An 11,021-nucleotide genomic window follows, 5' to 3' on the forward strand; every position below is an offset into this window, starting at 1 on the left:
ATAGTTCAAGTTCCTTAGCGCTTAATTCAAAGATCCGGTAGCCAGGAAATATTTGCGAAATATGGGTTCATTCACCAACTAGGTACTTACGCCTTATTGTAAATTTCCTATAATTAATAATTCCTATAATACTTTAATAATTGTTCTTAAGAAGATTACAGCGTATAATTAGAAATTACATACTTCTCCTCACAATCTCAACGCGGACGTATATTAAAGATTATGCGAATGAACGATTCAAGAGGGTTCAGAAAAACGTACGTGTTAAATTTTCAATTGTCTCATCGTAAAATTAGAGATTGCCTACCAATGCGGAGAAACCTGAACTAAAGGTCGCAAACATTTCAATTATTAAACGCTTATCTTGCACACATCAGAACTTTCCTTTTCAAATCTCATTTATTTTTGTTGCTCGCGTTTCTAATTAGTTCGTAGCTCCTGCAACATCATGTTGCAGTTTAGTAAAGAGGCGCGTCTGAAATTGGCAAATGCAATTTTGGCAGGCGTACGAGCGAATGTTTGTTTCGCTATAAGATTGCAAGCTTAATGGGCAGTTCAATGTTCCACATTTTGCCACCTCGGGTTAATAGCTTATTAAGAACGCTGTAGTTAAGTCGAATGAGGAACATATTAAATGACCCCATCATTATTTTTTATAATAAAATTAATTAGGGTTTATTAGCCAGAACAACTGCAACTCTAAATAATTGGAGAAATTAGATTTAATTTAGTTACGAAATCGTGAATCAAGTTAATTCGTAAACATGCCGAATATTTTAGAATACGTTTTTGTTTGTGGAAAAATAACAAATACGTAGGCCCAAACTGCCGGAGATTGCTTATGAGTTATATTTGCTCCAAAACAATATTTTTCTTAAATATATTGCGCTGTTGCAGGTTATTCATTGCATAAGTTGTTTACAGTTTTTTGCGAAAAGTGGACAGTTTTATACTCTTACAGAGCCACATGGATTCCTGCTGTAACTTGAATAATATGACTGGAAGTAACTGTGCAAATAGGATTATTTTTGTAAATTGCAAATGCATGAACGCGTTTGAAAAATGACGTGTTATTTTAATACTTCCATTGAATTACTAGCTAAACACTTATAATAGAGACTAAAAATATATTTTTTTTTAAATTACTTGAAATTGATTCACCTCTGAAAATTAGAGAGTAAATGAGTAAGTAAGTTCAACACCATAGAAATTTGAAAAAAACTTATGTTTCCTTTCTGATAGTCGACATCTTGAAAACTGTTAACGAAAATTGTCTGCGACGACGAGCATTGAAAGGGCAACAAACTATCAATCATCAATATATAAAAAGTATATAAAAAAATAAATATAAATATCAGTGAAATATCTTTAAAAAAAAATTAGTTTTTTGCATCATTAGAAAAATGTTTCGATTAATTTTAATGAAACTTGTTTTGTATTGTTTGTGAAGCTTGCTAATCCGCGTTTGACAAAAGGTAAATTCTACAGTTTGCCTTGTCACAAGTATTACCAGAAGTTTTTATTGGGAGCTGGAATCACTTTTATTTTTTTAGTGGATGCATTAGTCTTTCTCGAGATTTTTGTCCCCGTTTGTCCTCTTTACTTGAATACTAATTTATAGTTCATGACCAATTTTTTCTCTGTGCCATACTTATTTTAAACATTTTTATAAATATGAATTAGCTGACAATAAAAAGTTGCGACGGATAAAATATAATTGTATTTGATTAAATAATGTTGGTTAACGCGCCAAGAATATGAACACGTACTCAAGAAACACAATTCCCTATTGAATCTGGATGATAGTCCAATAAACGACCATTTCTCATAAACCCGAATTACAAAAGATATTGGATATGCTGGCATTTTATTGTTTATTGAAAACTGTGAATGCTAAAAGATTTTACCAAGAGCAGGAAAACATCTTGAAACAACAGCAAAGAGTTGATATTGAAAATTACCAAAAAAATAATTAATGTTTTTTACAGTGAAATAACGATACCTACATTAAAATGCGTATTAACGTATTGTTTTGAAAAACTTTGGCTGATAGCAGAAGCAGACAATTTTTTTTAATAAAAGTTAGGTCAGATTGTCATTTTTCGAGACTAAGAATGTCGAAGTACCATTTTGATCATACGCTTATGAATTATCCTGTATATCCTCAAAATCAGGACTTTGTTTATTATATAGACTTAACTTATTAGTTAAGTTTCTAGTACTTCAGGGGCTCACATTTTCAGCAACTATTTATTTATTTTAAGTATAGCTATTTATTAGCCAATATTTATATGAAACAAATCTCAGCGATCATGCAATTTTTTAAAGGCATTTTCAATCATCATCATCAGTTCTAAACATCGAATTTGGTTTGAGAGACTTATGAGAAAGCTGATGATGATGATGGAAAAAGGGAAAGATGCCTTATAAAATCTCCTTTTCCGAATCTCCAAACATTAAAAAAATCATTTATTTTAAACCTTGCCGTTTCATATTTTTGTGGCTGAAAGACAGGATCGTTTCATGAAACACAATAAGTAAAAAAAAAGTTCCCGAAAGGGACTTTGGGGAACGAGCGCGATAACGATGCTTAGTTGGAACACATTTTCCACTTTCGTTTGAAAACAATCAAAATCCTAGTCCGATCAATTTTTTAAATTTTTTAATAAATAACAACCATAGAGCATAAAATGTCTATTACAAGTAAAACTGGATTATGCCCAGGATGAATGCATGCAATATTTCCAGTCGATTTAAATCTGAATTGGACCCGAAAGCATTTGGATACAAATCTAGTTGTGTATCAAGCTTAAAGTTTGATATCTTTAAAAATGTACTCACAATATGGATGGCAGTTATCTCATAGTTATATAGAAACACAATTTTATCGATATCTGAAGAAACGTTTTGTACTTAAATACAATATAAGAAATTTTTTTCCTCATTCTGTCTGTGGTTTAACATTTATTTTCAATTAGAAATGAAGCACTGTTTGCTTTAAACACTGGTCAGTTGGAACGAAATTTGTAATTTTTTCATAGATTTGCTAGTGTGCAAATATTGCTCTACTAGAATTTTTTGTAATCTATTACTAAAAATTAGAAAACGTACATTATTACTATTCGAATTCTTCTTGCAAGTTTCCGTGGTGTAGTGGTTATCACATCCGCCTAACACGCGGAAGGTCCCCGGTTCGATCCCGGGCGGAAACAAATGTTTTTAAATTCACATTTTTTTTCAAGTTATTCAACAAATATAATTTATTTATGTTTACATCATTTCAAGAAGGAGATTGCACTTTGCCAGGCAACGTAACTAACTTTTGCCGATTCTTCTGTCCTAGATTAATAAAAATTATAAATAAATAATTATTAATTATATCTATGTATAATAATAAATTAATTTATTCAACTGAATTCAGTGGCTTTTGCCATAAGCCAAATTTTAGATCCCAAATAAAAAGTGTGTTTTTAAATAGCTTGCACCTGGAATACTAAAAATTTGTATGAGCAAGTTTATAGTATAGAATATAACATTACTTCCTAAACATATCCCAAATAATTCTATTAAAAAAACTTATAAAAAATATAAAAAACCTACATACATTTTTGATTAGACTAGCGGTTGCCTTAAAACAAAGCGGTACATTCGTCACAGGAAAGAAATTTAAATTTCAGATTCACAATTTTTGTGCATATGTTCACAATTTTTTTGTCTCGGCGGTTTAGAAAAGAGCCACAAAATTTAATGTAATGACAAATAATACAACGCACATTTTTTGTTTTGATATTTAGTATGAAACTTGATATTTGCAATGCAAAAAATCATGCCTAAATTATTTAAATTAATAAGTACACGCTTCTTATTTGGAGATGGTACATTTGCAGGTCAATTTTCTCATTACATACTGATTTTTTGCGTTAATCTTCGACTAGGTAATTTTAACACTAAATGAATATAGCAACAAACAAAAATCATATTAAGTTTATCTCCATATGGTGCGAGGCTGGGCTAACGAGGTAAAGTTAATTATAGTTCGACCGACTATTTTAGCTGTCTTATCCCCTGCAGTGAATCTCATATGATGAACTTTTCCAGTGAAAGTACATTTTTCAGAAAACTTATTGAAATAAACTTGTTTATGGCACATTTGCCAAGAAACACAAGAGAATATTTATAGACTTCATATGGTGCAACGTAGAAAAAACGTTACGAATATGGACTACTACAACTGTGATAAATCATACTAATAGTCTCAAATCATACTAAACTGCTTGCAGGTTGTCATTGAAAATATTTTCAAAGCAATAAATTGCTATAGGGCATAGTCCATGTGCTCAATGTTGGTACTTTATGTTGCCAAAAATGTAATTAGCTCTTACGCACTACTCATTCCAATATTTCATGAAAGTTGAGAATTGAGAAATTTTCAGAATTCATATTCTATACAGGACGTCCTGTCTACTCTCTATCTATTTTGATTTCCTAAATCAACTCGTTCATTTTTGAATCAATATTTAAGTAAGTTAAATTTGAAATCAGAATATATATTTACATAAGATCTATGTTTTTAAGTCAATATTATTAAAAGATAAATACATATTTACAACAACTAAAATCAATATATAACAGAGTCAACAAGGTTACTCTATCAGAAACATTCATTTGTTATTATGGAATTAAATCAAAAATATTGAACTGAAAATAAGGCAACCTCTTCAACTTGGTAATAAATTGAACAGCTGGGATTTTTGAAATTTTGAGTCTCAGAGAGAAGGGATATAAGAAAATTTATAGAAACTGGTACTTATTTTGGAAGCTAAACACACACTTGGAAAAAGCACAATTTAAAATTGCTATTTTGGGGTTTATAAATAGTAAATTTGAGATTTTATTTGAAATTTGCTGTAGAAAATCCAACTCTACTCAGGGTCGATAGTGTTTTCAACTGTGTCGGTCAACTGTATTTTGTTTGGGAAAATTGTAAATATTTCAAGAGTCATTTGAGATAAATCCGGAACATTGGACACACAATTTGTATGTTCGGAATGTTTCGACTTGTTCTTGAAAGCATTTGAGATAAATATCTAATATGCAGTGGCTTACTATGAATAAAACTTTAAAACCGTTTTTAACCGAGATTTTCCTAGATAAGTTCCACTATTGATCATCCAATAAAAAACATATTTATGCTATACATTATTCCGTATTCAAATACGCTATTCAAAATTTTTGACAATTGCTTTTTGCTGCCTTGGAGTCATCTTATCTACACAGCAAACTATTGCGATAAACCTAATTCTTTTTGAAAATCCGTCCATTTGTTTGTGTAATATAATAAGTTCCATTTGCATTATAATATGTTAATTGACTGTAAACACAATTAAAATATAGTGAGATACATAATTTCTAAAAACAGATCTCGTTTTTTTTCCTTACTCATTTCAGATCAGTATCTGCGTATTTTTTACATGTATATAATTTCGTGAGCAAATTATCGTTTTCATACTGTTCTGCTGGTTAGAATTCAGTTCACTTTCATTTTTTAATTATCAGATTGATAATACATTTTCACATTAAAACCGCAAAATTCTGAGATTTTTTAATGTGCAAGTTGCGTGAAAAACGGAAAAACTTACCCATTATCGCTTTAATTAATAGCGTTTAATTTCACGGTGATTAGTTGAGCTCGTTTTCAAACTTGAGTTGTGTAAAAATTGGCATTAATAAAGAACTTAAATGCGGCTGCTTAATTCAATAATTAATAATACTCGAACTTCGAAATGAAAAACATTAAAAAATATTTTAAAATTAATTTAGTTAGTTATTAAACCTTATTTAGATGCAAAAGAAGATGATGAAAGTTAATTTATTAAAATGCATACAGTTTAAAGTGAAATCTTAATATTATGACTTAACAATGGCAATATGATTAAACTATCGATCTTAGAGTCTTTGCAAGGGAAAATTATGATCAAATTTGATCCCACTTGCATGGCTTCACTTCTTACTTGATCAATGGAGGAACAGACTCATTTTCATATTTAAGTGTGCGTAGTGTTGTAATTCTTATTAAATTGCACGATATTGTAAAGGTTGACATTAAATCTCCATAAAACGATTCAAGCTGAAACTTCGAAAGATGATTGAATCTATGAAAACTGAGTATAGAAAACACAATTGAAATCATCAAGTAAAAGTTCTTACGAAGAAAGAAAGAAGCGAAAACACATGCGAGTAGTTTTAAAATCTTTAGTGAAACAAAAAACTGGTAAAGTATTACCTAAATTCTTCAACTTCAGTAACTTCAAAGAAAAGAAGAATAAAGCCACAAAAAGATAAATGGCATTCTGCTGAACGACTAAATATCCAAAAAAAGTAATCATGTTCAGATTTAAATAGCTTTTCTGTTATAAGAAAGTAACATTTAACTAGGTGAATGTTTGTTTGACCTCTTATAAATCAAATTGCAGCAGAACGCAAAAAAGAAATTAATTGAAGAAGAAAGAGAAAATAGTCAACTCAGAAATAATAGCCATATAGTGTTTCTTTGCTTCCAACTTAAATTCTAGTAATTCAGTAGTTTAAATCTGTAATAGATTACAAATTTCTTCACTTGTGGAAACCAGCAAAAAATGATAAGGAAAGACAAAAATATAAAAATTCTCATATGGAATAGTTTTCAAAAATTTTACAGCAGAAATAGGAGCAATGAGAGAAAGTTGCAAAAACAGTGTCTAAATATTTACAAGATGTAAGTAAATAAAATCAAGGAACAAATTAAAAATAAAACACAGTTACTGAATATAAGCCATATTTTTTAAATTAAGAGAATATTTGATTTACATAGTGATTCAGTTTAATAAGCTGTAATAGTGGAACTGTCTTATCATGCAGAGCACACGAAAAGCTAAAGAAAGAAGAAATTACTGAATTTTTCAAATTGGAAGAAATTCTGACATGGACAACAACTGAAGCAATGAGAGAAAGTTAAAAAAAATTACATTATGAAGGGTTGGCCTGAAGTAATGCAGATGTTAAAGTAGTAGAACATAACTTTCCTAGATGTTAGATGAAGGCAGTAGATAAAAATAAAGAAAGAAGAATGCATCAAAATTCTGACATAGTGAGTAGAGCAAATAAAACAAGTGACAAAGCAAAAAATTACCCTTAAGTACTTGGCAAAAAACATACATTATAAATTTATATAAGGAACAAAATACAGTTGATTTCAAAACGTCATTACTTCTTGGTTCAAATCCTATTAGGGACCAGCTTGAGTGGTTGATTGAAGTCAAGTTAATTTATAATCAAACCATTTCAGTATCCACGAAGTCCTCAACAACGACGAATTATGTATAAAGTGCACTTAGTGAAACTATGAGTTGTAAGTTTCCGGCTATCTAAAGTGACGTTTCCTGTTTTGGTGTGCCAGTTTTAAGAGACGTTTGAACTGGCAACTTTCCAAAATTCAGAAAAGCTTCTTTGGTTAATCGAGGACATTAGGGTGCATGTCATCCGCATTTTGCACAATCACGTGCTGACTGGGAAACGAATAAAGTTTATCCACCTATTTTAAGCGGATCACTGTGGCGACTGGAAGAAATTTACCGATTGTAAAACAAGGCCAACACGTTAGCCGATAAAACCTCAACGTCCAATTACTTTTCCCCTTAATGGTGGATGTTCATCAATTTGAGGCAGTTTGGCAATTTTAGTTAAAAGCAAAATCACGTTTTAGCACCCGATGAGTGTTTCATTTGCCTCTTTCACCTTTGAAGTTAACCACCAACACTTAACCCAGCGATTTTTTGCTGATCCTGCTCTATGTCATTATACCTATCACCCTTTTGCATAATTCACGATTACCTTTTTTCTACGACGCGGTGCCAGTAAGTGCTCGTCAAGAAAATTAATATATAATTTTTGTTTTAAAAGTTTCTTCGTAGCTTTTTTTGAGGGTATAATTAATGACCGCGTATTGCTTCACTGAAAAATTGAAATGCTTTTAAATCCGATGTTTTATCAAAAATAAAACAGGAACAACGAAAAAAGGTTTTCACTTCAGAATTTTAGAACATAGGCGTATTTTGAAGAATGTAGTTTATGAAGGTAATTGATCCATGCCATGCGGCAGATAAATTATAACAAGAAAAGTTAGTTTATTTCTAGTATTGCATAGAGAGTACGAATTGACGATGTTTTTTTAGGGTCATTCCAATAGCAATATTTCAAAGCAGTTCAATGCTAATTTGGCAGAGTAGCGATATAACGAAAAGTTAAAATAAAACATTGCAAAACTTGCTTAAACTTCCTCAAATGTTCTATTTGGATTTGGAAACATTACTTTTCGACAATATTTTTATGAAGAAGCACAGTGTCAAGTTTGTGGTTGTCTGGTTGAGCAAGCGTTTTGTGGTTTGTTTCTAAATTGCGCTCTTCAAAACTTAAAATGCATAATAATGACAGAAATTGATAAAGTTTAAAAGCAAGTTTTCTTCAGGAAGACTCTAAATACGTCCAGTTTTGTGCACAAGGAAACCGATTCTTCCAAGAAGAAAAAAAAGTGAATGTGCCAGCAATTGAATTGCTAGAAGCTGGAGACTTGTCCAGACTTGTTTAAATTCCAAAATTGCCGAATATGTTTTAATGACCAAGTTTCCAAAAGGACACTGATATTATTTTTGGCTCGGTTTACAAGCGCATTGACCGAAAATTGATATTTGGATTGGTTATATCGACTTGGTCAGGTTTAGCTTTAAGCCCACGATATACAGCAACAACAGAACGGGAAGTCATCAACACCACAGAAATAGAGTGATAAAAACCATTTAATTATTTCACTCAGATTATCCTTGATCGCGAACTACTGATCGAAGTCAAGTACTACTCGATGAAGGGCTGGATAACTTACATTCTATCAACTGTGCACGTTTTGCCCCGAAAGTTTTCCTAGAACCGAAACCTTCACCATTTAATTCAAACCTTGATACATGTAGGCAAAGTAACTGAACATAAGGGTGTAAATTATGGGAGTGATCTGGTTTCGGTTTAATCATAAAGTAGCAAGTTGTATTCTAAGAATTCTAGAATTCGTAAGTAAACTTACCAGGATCGATTTTTGAGATAACACACACATACATATATAAGTATACACAAAGTAACTAGGAGCACTAAAAATAAAAGTAAATTAAGAATTAATCATTATTAATTTCTTCGGTACATTTACCAAAAATAATATCTTTCGGGATTCTTTCATCTAGGTAGCGCCAAAAACCAGTATATTGCTTATCCATCTTGGATTTAAACTACTATCTGAGACACTTGTTCTCTGCTACTATTTCTATTGCTGAACCAACCTAAATGACAAGTTTTTCTACCTGAGAGGAAAAAGAGAAAGTTTTGTACCATCGAACGGCAAGGGCTCCATCTGTATTGTTCTATATTTAAATGTGCCAAATATACTTTAGATCCTACGCCTTAGGAAGACAACAAAAAAATGTATGTTGTATTTCAAAAAATTTTGGAAAGTAATAAATAGGTCGGGGGACATATTTTAAATTATTGTACTCAAGCGCCCTGTTTGAGAGGTAAAGACAACTTCGACATTTTAAATGGAATATTTTTTTGATTCTGAAATTTGGTTCAGCATGAAAAACTACGTATGTGGACAAAATTTTGCATCGTTTGTTTACTCCTCGGGTTATATAATTATCGATAATTTACGTCTTATTGAATGTTTAATACTCGTACAATTAAACATGTTTAAGTCAGTGGTTTTCCAAAGTCTTTCATATCCATGGCAACGCGTAAACTGCGAGCGTTAATAATAATTTTGACGTTTTTACGCTCTTTTCCTCAAGTTATTGTAATTAAACATGGAATGTTTATCATGAAATCCCTTTTAATATGGAAATTGACATGTTAATTTTGGGAGACTGCAGAAAGAATTACAGAGAAGCTGCGCTATTGTGGGCGCAAAGATTCCGTAGCAATCCAAAATCCCACATGCCGTTTAAAAGGTAAGACACCAGAGGTCGCACTACGAGGGTAGTTTAAGAAAAAAACGAGAAGACGGAAATGTACTGCAGCAAACGAAAATCGGGCAGTAGGAGTTTTAGGAGAGGTCGTTCTTGACCCGCAACTGGCCTTCGAGATCTCCAGATCTGACTCCGCTTGAATTTTTTTTGAGGAGTTTTTTTTATAAAAGATAGTGATGGCCACTGCAACCACAACCTCAGATGATTTGAAGGAAATAATTCACTTTCTCTGCTTGTTAGTGACACCTGAAATGTTAGCACGAGTGCAAAATTCTCAAAAAAAGAGTGATAAAGTGTTTGGAAGTTGAAGGCAGGCACTTTAAATATCTCCTGAAACATAGTTGAGTACTATTAGTCCGGTGATAATTTGGTAAATTGACTTTTTTAAATTTATGTTGCACGTTATAATTCTGGAACTGTGATCAAATTTTATTTATTTGAGTTTAATTTTAAAATTTTACGTTATTTTTTTTTCAAAGAAAAGAAATGTACACATACATTCAGCCCTGTGCTGTATCACTCACGTTAACTTTAACGTGCATGTTATCCGTCAAACACGTTATGTGGCTCCAACTGGTGTGTTGTATCAGTAAAACCTTTATATTATAACAGGCGCACGCTATCGACAAACGTTATATGAAGAAATAGCGTTTCAGAATAACAGCATCAAATCACATGCCGCTTTCGAACTTAACGTGCATCCCTCGAAGTTAACTTCGGGGAATAAATAAAACAATGGTGTTTAATCAGATCGTAGTTTTGTCTTTTAGCTATAATTTGTTTTTAATTTAAAAGAAAAATATGTCTTTTGGTAGTCTTATAAGGTTAGCTTTATTAGAACAATTGGAAAATGGTCTTGAAAATAAAATTTATTTTCCTGCACAAACTCTACTAAATTTTCAAATTGTTTGCGGGTTGTTTTTGTGCCTCTTCTGAATGCTCCATTGAAAGTGTTTGAGATGATAGGTCAAGAACAATAAC

The 11,021-nt window shown here is 31.5% G+C and overlaps 1 protein-coding gene and 1 non-coding gene across 4 annotated transcripts in view; one reads left to right on the forward strand and one right to left on the reverse strand.

Moving 5' to 3' along the window:
• LOC109537841 (protein yippee-like 2) overlaps positions 1 to 11,021 on the reverse strand; it is a 93,917-nt gene that overhangs the window by 25,020 nt on the left and 57,876 nt on the right. The gene's annotated exons all lie outside the window — the stretch shown is intronic.
• On the forward strand, positions 3,140 to 3,212 carry Trnav-aac. The gene has a single exon. It is a non-coding gene; the product is annotated as a tRNA-Val (tRNA).

Source organism: Dendroctonus ponderosae, unplaced genomic scaffold (assembly GCF_020466585.1).
Source record: "Dendroctonus ponderosae isolate FM_Combo_2020 unplaced genomic scaffold, Dpon_F_20191213v2 Dpon_F_20191213_2, whole genome shotgun sequence".
Lineage (NCBI taxonomy): Eukaryota > Metazoa > Arthropoda > Insecta > Coleoptera > Curculionidae > Dendroctonus > Dendroctonus ponderosae.